The sequence below is a fragment of the Aegilops tauschii genome, chromosome 2 (genome assembly GCF_002575655.3).
Source record: "Aegilops tauschii subsp. strangulata cultivar AL8/78 chromosome 2, Aet v6.0, whole genome shotgun sequence".
NCBI lineage: Eukaryota > Viridiplantae > Streptophyta > Magnoliopsida > Poales > Poaceae > Aegilops > Aegilops tauschii.
This window is the reverse complement of record NC_053036.3, coordinates 431,592,392-431,605,489: the sequence shown is the minus strand read 5'-3', so window position 1 is coordinate 431,605,489 and position 13,098 is coordinate 431,592,392.

The window sequence follows — 13,098 nt, the reverse complement described above, 5'->3', positions numbered from 1 at the left end:
GGGGAAAGAGAGAGGAGAGGCTGCGCGCCCCCCAAGGCCTAGTCCGAATTGGACTAGGGGGAGGGGCTGCGCCCCCTCCTTCCTTCTCTTCTCTCTCCCCTTTCCTTGACTCCTACTCCTACTACTTGGAAGGGGGGGAATCCTACTCCCAGTGGGAGTAGGACTCCTCCTAGGGCGCGCCATAGAGAGGGTCGGCCCTCCCCCTCCTCCACTCCTTTATATACGGGAAGGGGCCACACCTTGGAGACATAACAATTGATCTCTTGATCTCTTAGCCGTGTGCGGTGCCCCCTCCACCATAATCCACCTCGATTATATCGTAGCGGTGCTTAGGCGAAGCCCTGCGTCGGTAGAACATCATCATCGTCACCATGCCGTCGTGCTGACGGAACTCTCCCTCAAAGCTCAGCTGGATCGGAGTTTGAGGGACGTCATCGAGTTGAACGTGTGCAGAACTCAGAGGTGTCGTGCGTTCGGTACTTGATCGGTCGGATCGTGAAGACGTATGACTACATCAACCGCGTTGTGCTAACGCTTCCGCTTTTGGTCTACGAGGGTACGTGGACACATTCTCCCCTCTCGTTGCTATGCATCACCATGATCTTGCGTGTGCATAGGAAATTTTTGAAATTACTACGTTCCCCAACAGAAAACGTGTGCCAACCCCTATGCATAAGTTCACAAGGTCACTGAACCCGCAAGTTGATCACCAAAACGTACATCAAGTAGATCACGTGAATATCCCATTGTCACCACAGATAAGCACATGCAATACATACATCAAGTGTTCTCAAATCCTTAAAGACTCAATCCAATAAGATAACTTCAAAGGGAAAACTCAATCCGTTACAAGAGAGTAGAGGGGGAGAAACATCATAAATCCAACTATAATAGCAAAGCTCGCGATACAACAAGATCGTGCCAAATCAAGAACACGAGAGAGAGAGAGAGAGAGAGAGAGAGAGAGAGAGAGAGAGATCAAACACATAGCTACTGGTACATACCCTCAGCCCCAAGGGTGAACTACTCCCTCCTCGTCATGGAGAGCGTCGGGATGATGAAGATGGCCACCGGTGAGGGATCCCCCCTCCGGCAGGGTGCCAGAACTGAAGGAAATATGCCCTAGAGGCAATAATAAAGTTGTTATTTATATTTCCTTGTATCATGATAAATGTTTATTATTCATGCTAGAATTGTATTAACCGGAAACATAATACATGTGTGAATACATAGACAAACAGAGTGTCACTAGTATGCCTCTACTTGACTAGCTCGTTGATCAAAGATGGTTAAGGTTTCCTAACCATAGACATGAGTTGTCATTTGATAAACGGGATCACATCATTGGGAGAATGATTTGATTGACTTGACCCATTCCGTTAGCTTAGCACTTGGTCGTTTTAGTTTACTGCTATTGCTTTCTTCATGACTTATACATGTTCCTACGACTATGAGATTATGCAACTCCCGATTACCGGAGGAACACTTTGTGTGCTACCAAATGTCACAACGTAACTGGGTGATTATAAAGGTGCTCTACAGGTGTCTCCGATGGTACTTGTTGAGTTGGCATAGATCGAGATTAGGATTTGTCACTCCGATTGTCAGAGAGGTATCTCTGGGCCCTCTCGGTAATGCACATCACTATAAACCTTGCAAGCAATGTGACTAATGAGTTAGTTGCGGGATGATGCATTACGTAACGAGTAAAGAGACTTGCCGGTAACGAGATTGAGCTAGGTATTGAGATACCGACGATCGAATATCGGGCAAGTAACATACTGATGACAAAAGGAACAACGTATGTTGTTATGCGGTTCGACCGATAAAGATCTTCGTAGAATATGCAGGAGCCAATATGGGCATCCAGGTTCCGCTATTGGTTATTGACCAGAGAGGTGTCTCGGTCATGTCTACATAGTTCTCGAACCCGTAGGGTCCGCACGCTTAACGTTCGTTGACGATATAGTATTATATGAGTTATGTATGTTGGTGACCGAATGTTGTTCGGAGTCCCGGATATGATCACAGACATGACGAGGAACTCCGGAATGGTCCGGAGATAAAGATTGATATATGGGATAATAGTGTTTGGTCTCTGGAAGGGTTCCGGAATTCACCGGAAGGGGTTCCAGATGTTTCTCGAAATGTTTGGGTACAAGAACACTTTATTTGGGCCAAAGGGGAAAGCCCACAAGGTTTTTGGAAAGCGCAAAAGGAAGTTTTGCGGAGTCCAGGGGCCAGACGCCGGGAACCCTGGCGTCTGGCCCAGGAGTCCGAGAAGGACTCTTGCCTTTCGGGTGAAACCGACTTTGTGGAGGCTTTTACTCCAAGTTTCGACCCCAAGGCTCAACATATAAATAGAGGGGTAGGGCTAGCACCAAAGACACATCAAGAAACACCAAGCCGTGTGCCGGCAACCCCGTCCCCTCTAGTTTATCCTCTGTCATAGTTTCCGTAGTGCTTAGGCGAAGCCCTGCGGAGATTATTCTTCACCAACACCGTCACCACGCCGTCGTGCTGCCGGAACTCATCTACTACTTCGTCCGTCTTGCTGGATCAAGAAGGCGAGGACGTCATCGAGCTGAACGTGTGCTGAACGCGGAGGTGTCGTACGTTCGGTACTTGATCGGGGCGGATCGTGAAGGTCTATGACTACATCAACCGCGTTGATAAACGCTTCCGCTTAGCGATCTTCAAGGGTATGAAGATACACTCCCCTTCTCGTTGCTATGCATCACATAGATAGATCTTGCGTGATCGTAGGAATTTTTTTGAAATTACTATGTTCCCCTACAGGAACAGGGTCCCGATTGGTTTTTGGTGGCTACAGAGGCTTGCGGCGGCGGAACTCCCGATCTAGGTTATTTTCTGGAGGTTTGGGTATTTATAGGAATTTTTGGCGTCGGTCTCACATCAAGAAGGTCTCCGAGTCGTCCACGAGGCAGGGGGCGCGCCCAGGGGGTAGGGCTTGCCCTCCACCCTCGTGGACGGCTCGGGACTCTTCTGGCCCAACTCTTTTACTCCGAGGGCTTCTTTTGGTCCATAAAAAATCGTCAAAAATTGGCACATCATTTGGACTCCGTTTGGTATTCCTTTTCTGTAAAACTCAAAAACAAGGAAAAAAACAGAAACTGTCACTGGGCTCTAGGTTAATAGGTTAGTCCCAAAAATCATATAAAATAGCATATAAATGCATATAAAACATCCTAGATGGATAATATAATAGCATGGAACAATCAAAATTTATAGATACGTTGGAGACGTATCAAGCATCCCCAAGCTTAATTCCTGCTCGTCCTCGAGTAGGTAAATGATAAAAACATAATTTTTGATGTGGAATGCTACCTAACATATTTATCAATGTGATTTTCTTTATTGTGGCATGAATGTTTAGATCCAAATGATTCAAGATAAAAGTTTAATATTGACATAAAAATAGTAATACTTCAAGCATACTAACAAGTAATCATGTCTTATCAAAATAACATAGCCAAAGAAAGCTTATCCCTATAAAATCATATAGTTAGGCTATGTTTCATTTTCGTCACACAAAATACTCCCATCATGCACAACCCCGGTTTCAGCCAAGCAATTGGTTCATACTTTTTAACGCGCTTCAGCTTTTTTTCAACTCTCACGCAATACATGAGCGTAAGCCATGGATATAGCACTATGGGTGAAATAGAATATGATGATGGAGGTTGAGTGGAGAAGACAAAAAGGGAGAAAGTCTCACATTGACGAGGCTAATCAACGGGCTATGGAGATGCCCATCGATTGATGTCAACATGAGGAGTAGGGATTGCCATGCAACGGATGCACTAGAGCTATAAATGTATGAAAGCTCAACAAAGGAAACTAAGTGGGTGTGCATCCAACTTGCTTGCTCACGAAGACCTAGGGCATTTTGAGGAAGCCCGTCATTGGAATATACAAGCCAAGTTCTATAATGAAAAATTCCCACTAGTATATGAAAGTGACAAAATAAGAGACTCTCTATCATAAAGATCATGGTGCTACTTTGAAGCACAAGTGTGGAAAAAGATAGTAACATTGTCCCCCTTTTTTATTTGGCCTTTCTTTTTTTTTGGCCTTTCTCTTTTTTTAAGGGACAATGCTCTAATAATGATGATCATCACACTTCTATTTACTTACAACTCATGGATTACAACTCGATACTAGAACAAAAGATGACTCTATATGAATGCCTCCGGCGGTGTACCGGGATATGCAATGAATCAAGAGTGACATGTATGAAAAATTATGCATGGTGGCTTTGCCACAAATACGATGTCAACTACATGATCATGCAAGACAATATGACAATGATGAAACGTGTCATAATAAATGAAACGGTGGAAAGTTGCATGGCAATATATCTCAGAATGGCTATGGAAATGCCATAATAGGTAGGTATGGTGGCTGTTTTGAGGAAGATATAAGGAGGTTTATGTGTGATAGAGCGCATCGTATCACAGGGTTTGGATGCACTGGCGAAGTTTGCACCAACTCTCAAGGTGAGAAAGGGCAATGCACGGTACCGTAGAGGCTAGCAATGATGGAAGGGTAAGAGTGCGTATAATCCATGGACTCACATTAGTCATAAAGAACTCATATACTTATTGCAAAAGTTATTTAGCCCTCGAAGCAAAGTACTACTACGCCTGCTCCTAGGGGAAGGGTTGGTAGGAGTTAACCATCGCGGGATCCCGACCTCCACTCATAAGGAAGGCAATCAAAGAGCACCCCATGCTACAAATTTGTCACACAACTTTTACCATACGTGCATGCTACGAGACTTGCCAACTTTAACACAAGTATTTCTCAATTTCATAACTACCCATCTAGCATGACTCTAACATTACCACCTCTATATCTCAAAACAATTATCAAGTATCAAATTTATCATAGTATTCAATGCACTTTCTATGATAGTTTTTATTATACCCAACTTGGATGCCCATCATATTAGGACTAATTTTATAAACAAAGCAAATTACCATGCTGTATAAGACTCTCAAAATAATATAAGTGAAGCATGAGAGTTCATCTATTTCTTCAAAATAAAACCACCACCGTGCTCTAAAAAGATATAAGTGAAGCACTAGAGCAAATGACAAACTACTCAGAAAGATATAAGTGAAGATCAATGAGTAGTCGAATAATTATGTAACTATGTGAAGACTCTCTAACATTTAAGAATTTCAGATCTTGGGATATAATTCAAACAGCAAGCAAAACAAAATAAAACAAAATGACACTCCAAGCAAAACACATATCATGTGGTGAATAAAAATATAGCTCCAAGTAAAGTTACCGATGAACGAAGACGAAAGAGGGGATGTCATCCGGGGCATCCCCAAGCTTAGGCTCTTGGTTATCCTTGAATATTACCTTGGGGTGCCTTGGGCATCCCCAAGCTTAGGCTCTTACCACTCCTTATTCCATAGTCCATCGAATCTTTACCCAAAACTTGAAAACTTCACAACACAAAACTCAACAGAAAACTCGTAAGCTCCGTTAGTATAAGAAAATGAATCACCACTTAGGTACTGCTGTGAACTCATTCTAAATTCATATTGGTGTAATATCTACAGTATTCCAACTTCTCTATGGTTCATACCCTCCGATACTACTCATAGATTCATCAAAATAAGCAAACAACACATACAAAACAGAACCTATCAAAAATAGAACAGTCTGTAGTCTGTATCATTCGAATACTTATGTAACTCCAAAAATCCTACCAAATTAGGAAAACCTGAGCAATTTGTGTACCAATCCATATCAAGAAGAATCAGATCAAAAGCACGTTTCTGTGAATTATCAAAACTAATTTACTGGGCGCAAAAGTTTCTGATTTTCAGCAGGATCAACACAACTATCACCGTAAGCTATCCTAAAGGTCTTACTTGGCACTTTATTGAAACAAAAGCTATAAAAGATGATTACTACAGTAGCATAATCATGTGTACACACAAAAACAGTAAGGGTAAATATTGGGTTGTCTCCCAACAAGCGCTTTTCTTTAATGCCTTTTAGCTAGGCATGATGATTTTAATGATGCTCGCATAAAAGATAAGAATTGAAACATAAAGAGAGCATCATGAAGAATATTACTAACACATTTAAGTCTAAAGCACTTCCTGTGCATAGGGATTTTGTGAGCAAACAAGTTATGGGAACAATAATCAACTAGCATAGGAAGACAAAACAAGCATAACTTTAAAACTTTAAGCACATACAGAGGAAACTTGATATCATTGCAACTCCTACAAGCATATATTCCTCCCTCATAATAATTTTCAGTAGCATCATGAATGAAGTCAACAATATAACTATCACATAAAGCATTCTTTTCATGATCTACAAGCATAGAAATTTTATTACTCTCCACAAAAGCAAATTTGTTCTCATGAATAGTAGTGGGAGCAAACTCAAAAAATAACTATCATGTGAGGCATAATCCAATTGAAGATTAAAATCATGATGACAAGTTTCATGGTTATGTTTATTCTTTATGGCATACGTGTCATCACAATAATCATCATAAATAGCAGGCATGCTTTTACCATAATAAATTTGCTCATCAAAACTTGGGGGACAAAAAATATCATCTTCATCAAACATAGAATCCCCAAGCTTGTGGCTTTGCATATCATTAGCATCATGGGTACTAAAAGAATTCATACTAACAACACTGCAATCATGCTCATCATTCAAAGATTTAGTGCCAAACATTTTAATGCATTCTTCCTCTAGCAATTGAGCACAATTATCGGAATCCTTATTTTCACGGAAGACATTAAAAAGATGAAGCACATGAGGCACCCTCAATTCTATTTTTTTTGTAGTTTTCTTTTATAGACTAAACTAGTGATAAAACAAGAAACTAAAAGATTCGATTGCAAGATCTAAAGATATACCTTCAAGCACTGACCTCCCCGGCAAGGGCGCCAGAAAAGAGCTTGATGTCTACTACACAACCTTCTTCTTGTAGACGTTGTTGGGCCTCCAAGTGCAGAGGTTTGTAAGACAGTAGCAAATTTCCCTCAAGTGGATGACCTAAGGTTTATCAATCTGTGGGAGCCGTAGGATGAAGATGGTCTCTCTCAAACAACCCTGCAACCAAATAACAAAGAGTCTCTTGTGTCCCCAACACACCCAATACAATGGCAAATTGTATAGGTGCACTAGTTCGGCGAAGAGAGATGGTGATACAAGTGCAATATAGATGATAGATATAGGTTTTTGTAATCTGAAAATATAAAACAGCAAGGTAACAAGTGGTAAAAGTGAGCATAAATGGTATTGCAATGCTAGGAAACAAGCCTAGGGTTCATACTTTCACTAGTGCAAGTTCTCTCAACAATAATAACATAACTGGATCATATAACTATCCCTCAACATGCAACAAAGAGTCACTCCAAAGTCACTAATAGCGGGGAACAAACGAAGAGATTATTGTAGGGTACGAAACCACCTCAAAGTTATCCTTTCTGATCGATCTATTCAAGAGTCCGTAGTAAAATAACATGAAGCTATTCTTTCCATTCGATCTATCATAGAGTTCGTACTAGAATAACACCTTAATTAAGACACAAATCAACCAAAACCCTAATGTCACCTAGATACTCCAATGTCACCTCAAGTATCCGTGGGCATGATTATACGATATGCATCACACAATCTCAGATTCATCTATTCAACCAACACAAAGTACTTCAAAGAATGCCCCAAAGTTTCTACCAAAGAGTCAAGACGAAAACGTGTGCCAACCCCTATGCATAAGTTCACAAGGTCACTGAACCCGCAAGTTGGTCACCAAAACGTACATCAAGTAGATCACGTGAATATCTCATTGTCACCACAGATAAGCACATGCAAGACATACATCAAGTGTTCTCACATCCTTAAAGACTCAATCCAATAAGATAACTTCAAAGGGAAAACTCAATCCGCTACAAGAGAGTAAAGGGGGAGAAACATCAGAAATCCAACTATAATAGCAAAGCTCGCGATACAACAAGATCGTGCCAAATCAAGAACACGAGAGAGAGAGATCAAACACATAGCTATTGCTACATACCCTCAGCCCCGAGGGTGAACTACTCCCTCCTCGTCATGGAGAGCGCCAGGATGATGAAGATGACCACCGGTGAGGGATCCCCCCTCCGGTAGGGTGCCGGAACAGGGTCCCGATTGGTTTTTGGTGGCTACAGAGGCTTGCGGCAGCGGAACTCTCGATCTAGGCTATTTTCTGAAGGTTTGGGTATTTGTAGGAATTTTTGGCGTCGGTCGCACGTCAAGGGGGTCTCCGAGTCGTCCACGAGGCAGGGGGTAGGGCTCGCCCTCCATCCTCGTGGACGGCTCGGGACTCTTCTGGCCCAACTCTTTTACTCCCGGGGCTTCTTTTGGTCCATAAAAAATCGTCAAAAATTGACACGTTATTTGGACTCCGTTTGGTATTCCTTTTCTGTAAAACTAAAAAACAAGGAAAAAAAACACAAACTGGCAATGGGCTCTAGGTTAATAGGTTAGTCCAAAAAATCATATAAAATAGCATATAAATGCATATAAAACATCCTAGATGGATAATATAATAGCATGAAACAATCAAAAATTATAGATACGTTGGAGACGTATCATCAAGCGGTGATTAGGGGGAGTGTTAAAAATAAATAACCCTAGCGGTTATTACGGGATAATCCCCGCTTCCTACACATCACGTACGGTTCCACGACTTCAGCGAACCGTCACGACAGTTCTTGGAACAGCGCCTCTAAGAGCGGTCGCATCCCTCCGAGGCGCCTGTTCCCTATGTATATAAGTGTACAATCATCATCAATAAAGAATAGTTCGATTCATTGTTGTCTCTCGATTTGCCTCTCGATTAGTTCAAACAGCCCGCGACAGGACCCGAGTCAGCACGGCCACATGTATAGCAGCCATGCGAGCGGAGCCAGGGATTGCACATATATATGTGTGTGGGTGGGGGGGTGGGTAGGGGGAATCGAAAACTGGAAATTTCGCACCCCATAACGCATTGTAAATAGATCTCTTTTCCCAAACCATGGTAAGTTGCCTTCTGTGACAATTATCTAAATTTAATACTCCCTCCGTCCGAAAATATTTGTCATCAAAATGGATAAAAAGATATGTATCTAGAACTAAAATACGTCTAGATACATCCCATTTTATCCATTTATTTTATCCATTTTGATGCCAAGTATTTTCAGACGAAGGGAGTACTTAGCTTATACTATTATTGCCTAAAGATATACTAAACATCTATATCTATCTCTACTATCTAAAAAGTTAGCAAGGTTCCTTTTCCTGCCAAAGGATCGTGTCCTACCGAGCCTTTCGTCCATTGTCCCACCCCACGTCCCACCTCCCCACGTATTTTTGAGTCCACCATTATATTTTTGTTGTCCAACCAAAAAACCACCCACTGCATATTATTGTCGCACAGACTCACAGTATTTCGCTCGCTCTTTATGCGCCCCTCCCCGGACGTTGATTTGGTACACAGGCAGCCAGTTTGGCAAGTCAAGATTTCAATCACCATAAATTAAATTCCTTTTTTACACTCTATTCCGTGAATCACACCCTAATCACTGACCGGGATCAACGAGACCACGGGATTATACCAAAAGAACTGCAAAGGCCGACGAGCAAGAGAAGTGTACCCCTGGAAGGAAAACGTCGGGCGAGATCAATGAGACCACGGGATCTAGACCAGGAGATCCGCAAAGCCGAGGACCGGCGCCTGTCCCTGGTACGCCTCCAAGGAGGACGCGGTGCTCCAGGCCCTCGAAATCAAGAGGGCTCCACGCCCTTTCCCGACGCCTCCAAGTCCTCACCCTTGTCCCGCGTGCTATTTTAGATTGGTCATAGTGGAGAGTAACATAGACTAGTAACATATTCATGTTACTAGTCTATGTTAATACCTTCATAATGGCTAGTGTCATATATGTGGTAACATAGATGTCTTCATTTATTACTTTATAGACTCATTTTGCATTGGAAAGCGCTATGTGATGATAACATATTATGTTACTCTATTTGTCTCTCTCCTCATTAAGTACTTGCCACCTCATCATTTTTGCTTATGTGGCATCTATGTTATTATCTATATTACTCCCACTATGACCAGCCTTAGTTCTCCAGATCTGAAGCCCTAAGTGTGAGCCCTGTCGAGAGTGAACTGCAGAAAACCATCACATTGAAGCGTAGGTTTGCAGAAATCACTCTTTTACGAATTTGGGACAAAAAACACCGATTCTCGGTCTAATCTTTTGCAAAAAACACTGATCAGTCGCTTTAGGCATTTTAACCATGATTATGACATGTGAGGCCCTCGTTTGACGACGTGGCGCAACAGTTCACAATAGACGACGTTAGATGAGGGATTTTCTAGATTTACAAAACATTTATGTGATTTTACAAGGACAACATTCAAGCAAAAAACAAAAAGCAATCTTCTCCATCTATGGATTTTGGGCTGCCGGCGGGAGTAGACGGCACCGGCACAGGCGTGCGGCTGCTACAAGCTCACCTCGTCGGAGCTTTTGGGAGGTTGCGAGCTCACCTCCCCGAATCAACTTGCTGCTGCTTCGCGCCGCCGTGCTTGACCAGTGATGTGCACCTCTGCCCGCCACTGCTACTCGCGGCCGTGCAGCCGCCCGCCGCCGTTGCGCGCTGCCACCAGCCGCTGCTGCTCGCGGCTGTGCCGGTGTTGTACGCCGCCGCTGCTGCTCGCACTGCTCGCGGCCGCACCGCTGCTGCACGTCCCCGCCGCCGCTGCTACTCGCACTATTCGCGGCCGCATCGCTGTTGCGCGTCACCGCCGCTGCTCGCGAACCGTTACGCCACCTCATCAAATGCGGGCCCACATGTCATAATCATGCTTAAAATGTTTAAGCAACCGATCAGTGTTTTCTGCAAAAGATTAGAGCAAGAATCAGTGTTTTTTGTCCCAAATTCGTAAAAGAGTGTTTTCAGCAAACTCACGCTTAAATGTCATGGTTTTCTGCAATTCACTCCCCTATCGATGACACAACGCATTGATGGTAGCAGATATGGTTCCGACCCCCAAAGAAAATGGCGCTTGTGAGGGTAGCAACCAAGGTGCTTCGGGCCAGCGAGCAGGACGCCGAGATCCTCGTCTCCAAATTCCCCAAGGTGATGCACATCTCCTTCTCTCTCCTCTGCAATCTCCAAAAAATCCCAGCTCCTACCTGCTCATTGCATTGCGATGTTTATGAAACAGGAGGCATTGAAGCAGCCCACACATGCAGCACGTGGTAATCCTTATCTATTGTTCATTCTTTTTATTTGAGATTTAGGAATCGACCATGGATGGATTTATTCCCGGCTCTGCCCTGAGACTTGCTGCTCTCCATGGCGTGTGTTGTGTTTTTGTTCATGCTCAAGTGGATATGCTATATGTATTTGACTATTTCAGGCCACCACAGGCTCTTACACACACTGATTCTATTTCTTGCATACATGTTGGTGGATCCCTCGCATTGGCTCACTTCAGTGTCTTGTTAAAATGTGTGCAAACAATCTAGAGTTGGAAAATAATGCTTTGGTATATTACCAAATTATTGTGGGTTGCAGCTAATGAGTGTTTTAGTAGAAATATTCACTGATGTTGAAGTTTCATCAGGGACTTCTATCTTGCTTACAACAATGCATCTATTAAATAAATAGGTGCATTGGGACGACGTAGACGATGCATTGGAGTTATGAAATATGTACGTCCCCGTTGCAGCGCACGAGCATTTACCTAGTACTAATATAAAAAGACTCAAATAGGCAGATCCAACAAATCTCGACCATCCGTTCGCATTAATCCAACAGTTTTTATTATCCTAATGGTGAGGGACTAAACACGTTTAGCACTAAACACTCCTTTCTTTTTCCTGACCCCCTTCCTTTCGCACAAAAGGAAACTAACGCAAAAGGTAACCGCCGCACTGTTGGGGATGCCGCCTCGCTCCGCCCCAATCGCCTCGACCCGCAGCACATTCACGACGTCGATCCCATCGCATCAAGTCGTCGCACCGAGTTGCCGCGCCTTCAAGACTCTGCCCCCATCACCTTGATCCGCCGCCCCGCACATCTCCATGCCACCCCACCCATCGCCTCACCTGGCCTCGGCCATTGGCGAAGCCGCCTCCTGCCTGGCCTGGCCGGCCGGCCGGCCAGGACGCCGCCTCCTACACCGCCTGGCTGGCCGTCGGGGAGACGCCGCCTCGCCGTCTGGCTAGCCCTCGGGTACGCCGCATAAACCGTTTTGGCCGGACGTCGATGGCGCCTCCTAAACCGTTCTCAGTTCACATCTCCATGTCATCTCGCACAGTCAGGGGACACGCTGCCTTAAAAAACGGAGTCGCCTAGCCGGAGGCCTGTCATCTCTGCTGTCTTTCTTTCTCTGTTTCCGCATAGCGTCCGGCTTTAAATTAATAAAGCCTCAAGGCAGCATCCACACAAGGTTTTTAACCTTACAAACCAAATAAACATAGGTTCCACGGACTCGACGTGCCGGCAAAGGTAGGGTACCAAATAGCTAAAGTATCACAAAAGCGGAGCAAAGCATAAAACTGAATGCAAAAGCCTCGAGTTTGTTGTCCTTCTTGTCTTGATTTCACCATGCATAGCTTGATCTGCTCCAGAATCTCGATCATGCGGTCATCATCACGCTGCTTCCCCAACGGCGCCCAAGCCTGTAAGAAAGTGTGACATTTGAAAAGTACATCAGCTGGGTGTGCAGGGAACTTGTGTTCAAAGGTAATTTTGTTCCGCACTGACCAAAGCGACCAAAGCAGCGCCCCTACGCAACGCCAGACAACCCTCGCATTGGCACCCCTCTGTGCCGACAGCAAGTTCAGCAAATCGTCGCTAGATTGCGGGTTCCAATTCAGCTTGAAAGAATCTCTAACCGCGCTCCACGCAAATCTATCAAGACAGCACTCGAAGAACACGTGATTAGCATTTTCCCCAAGGCCGCAGATGGTACATGTTTCGTCCGCCGGCACATTCCGTTTGGCCATGTTATTAGATGTTGGAAGGCGATTACGGAAC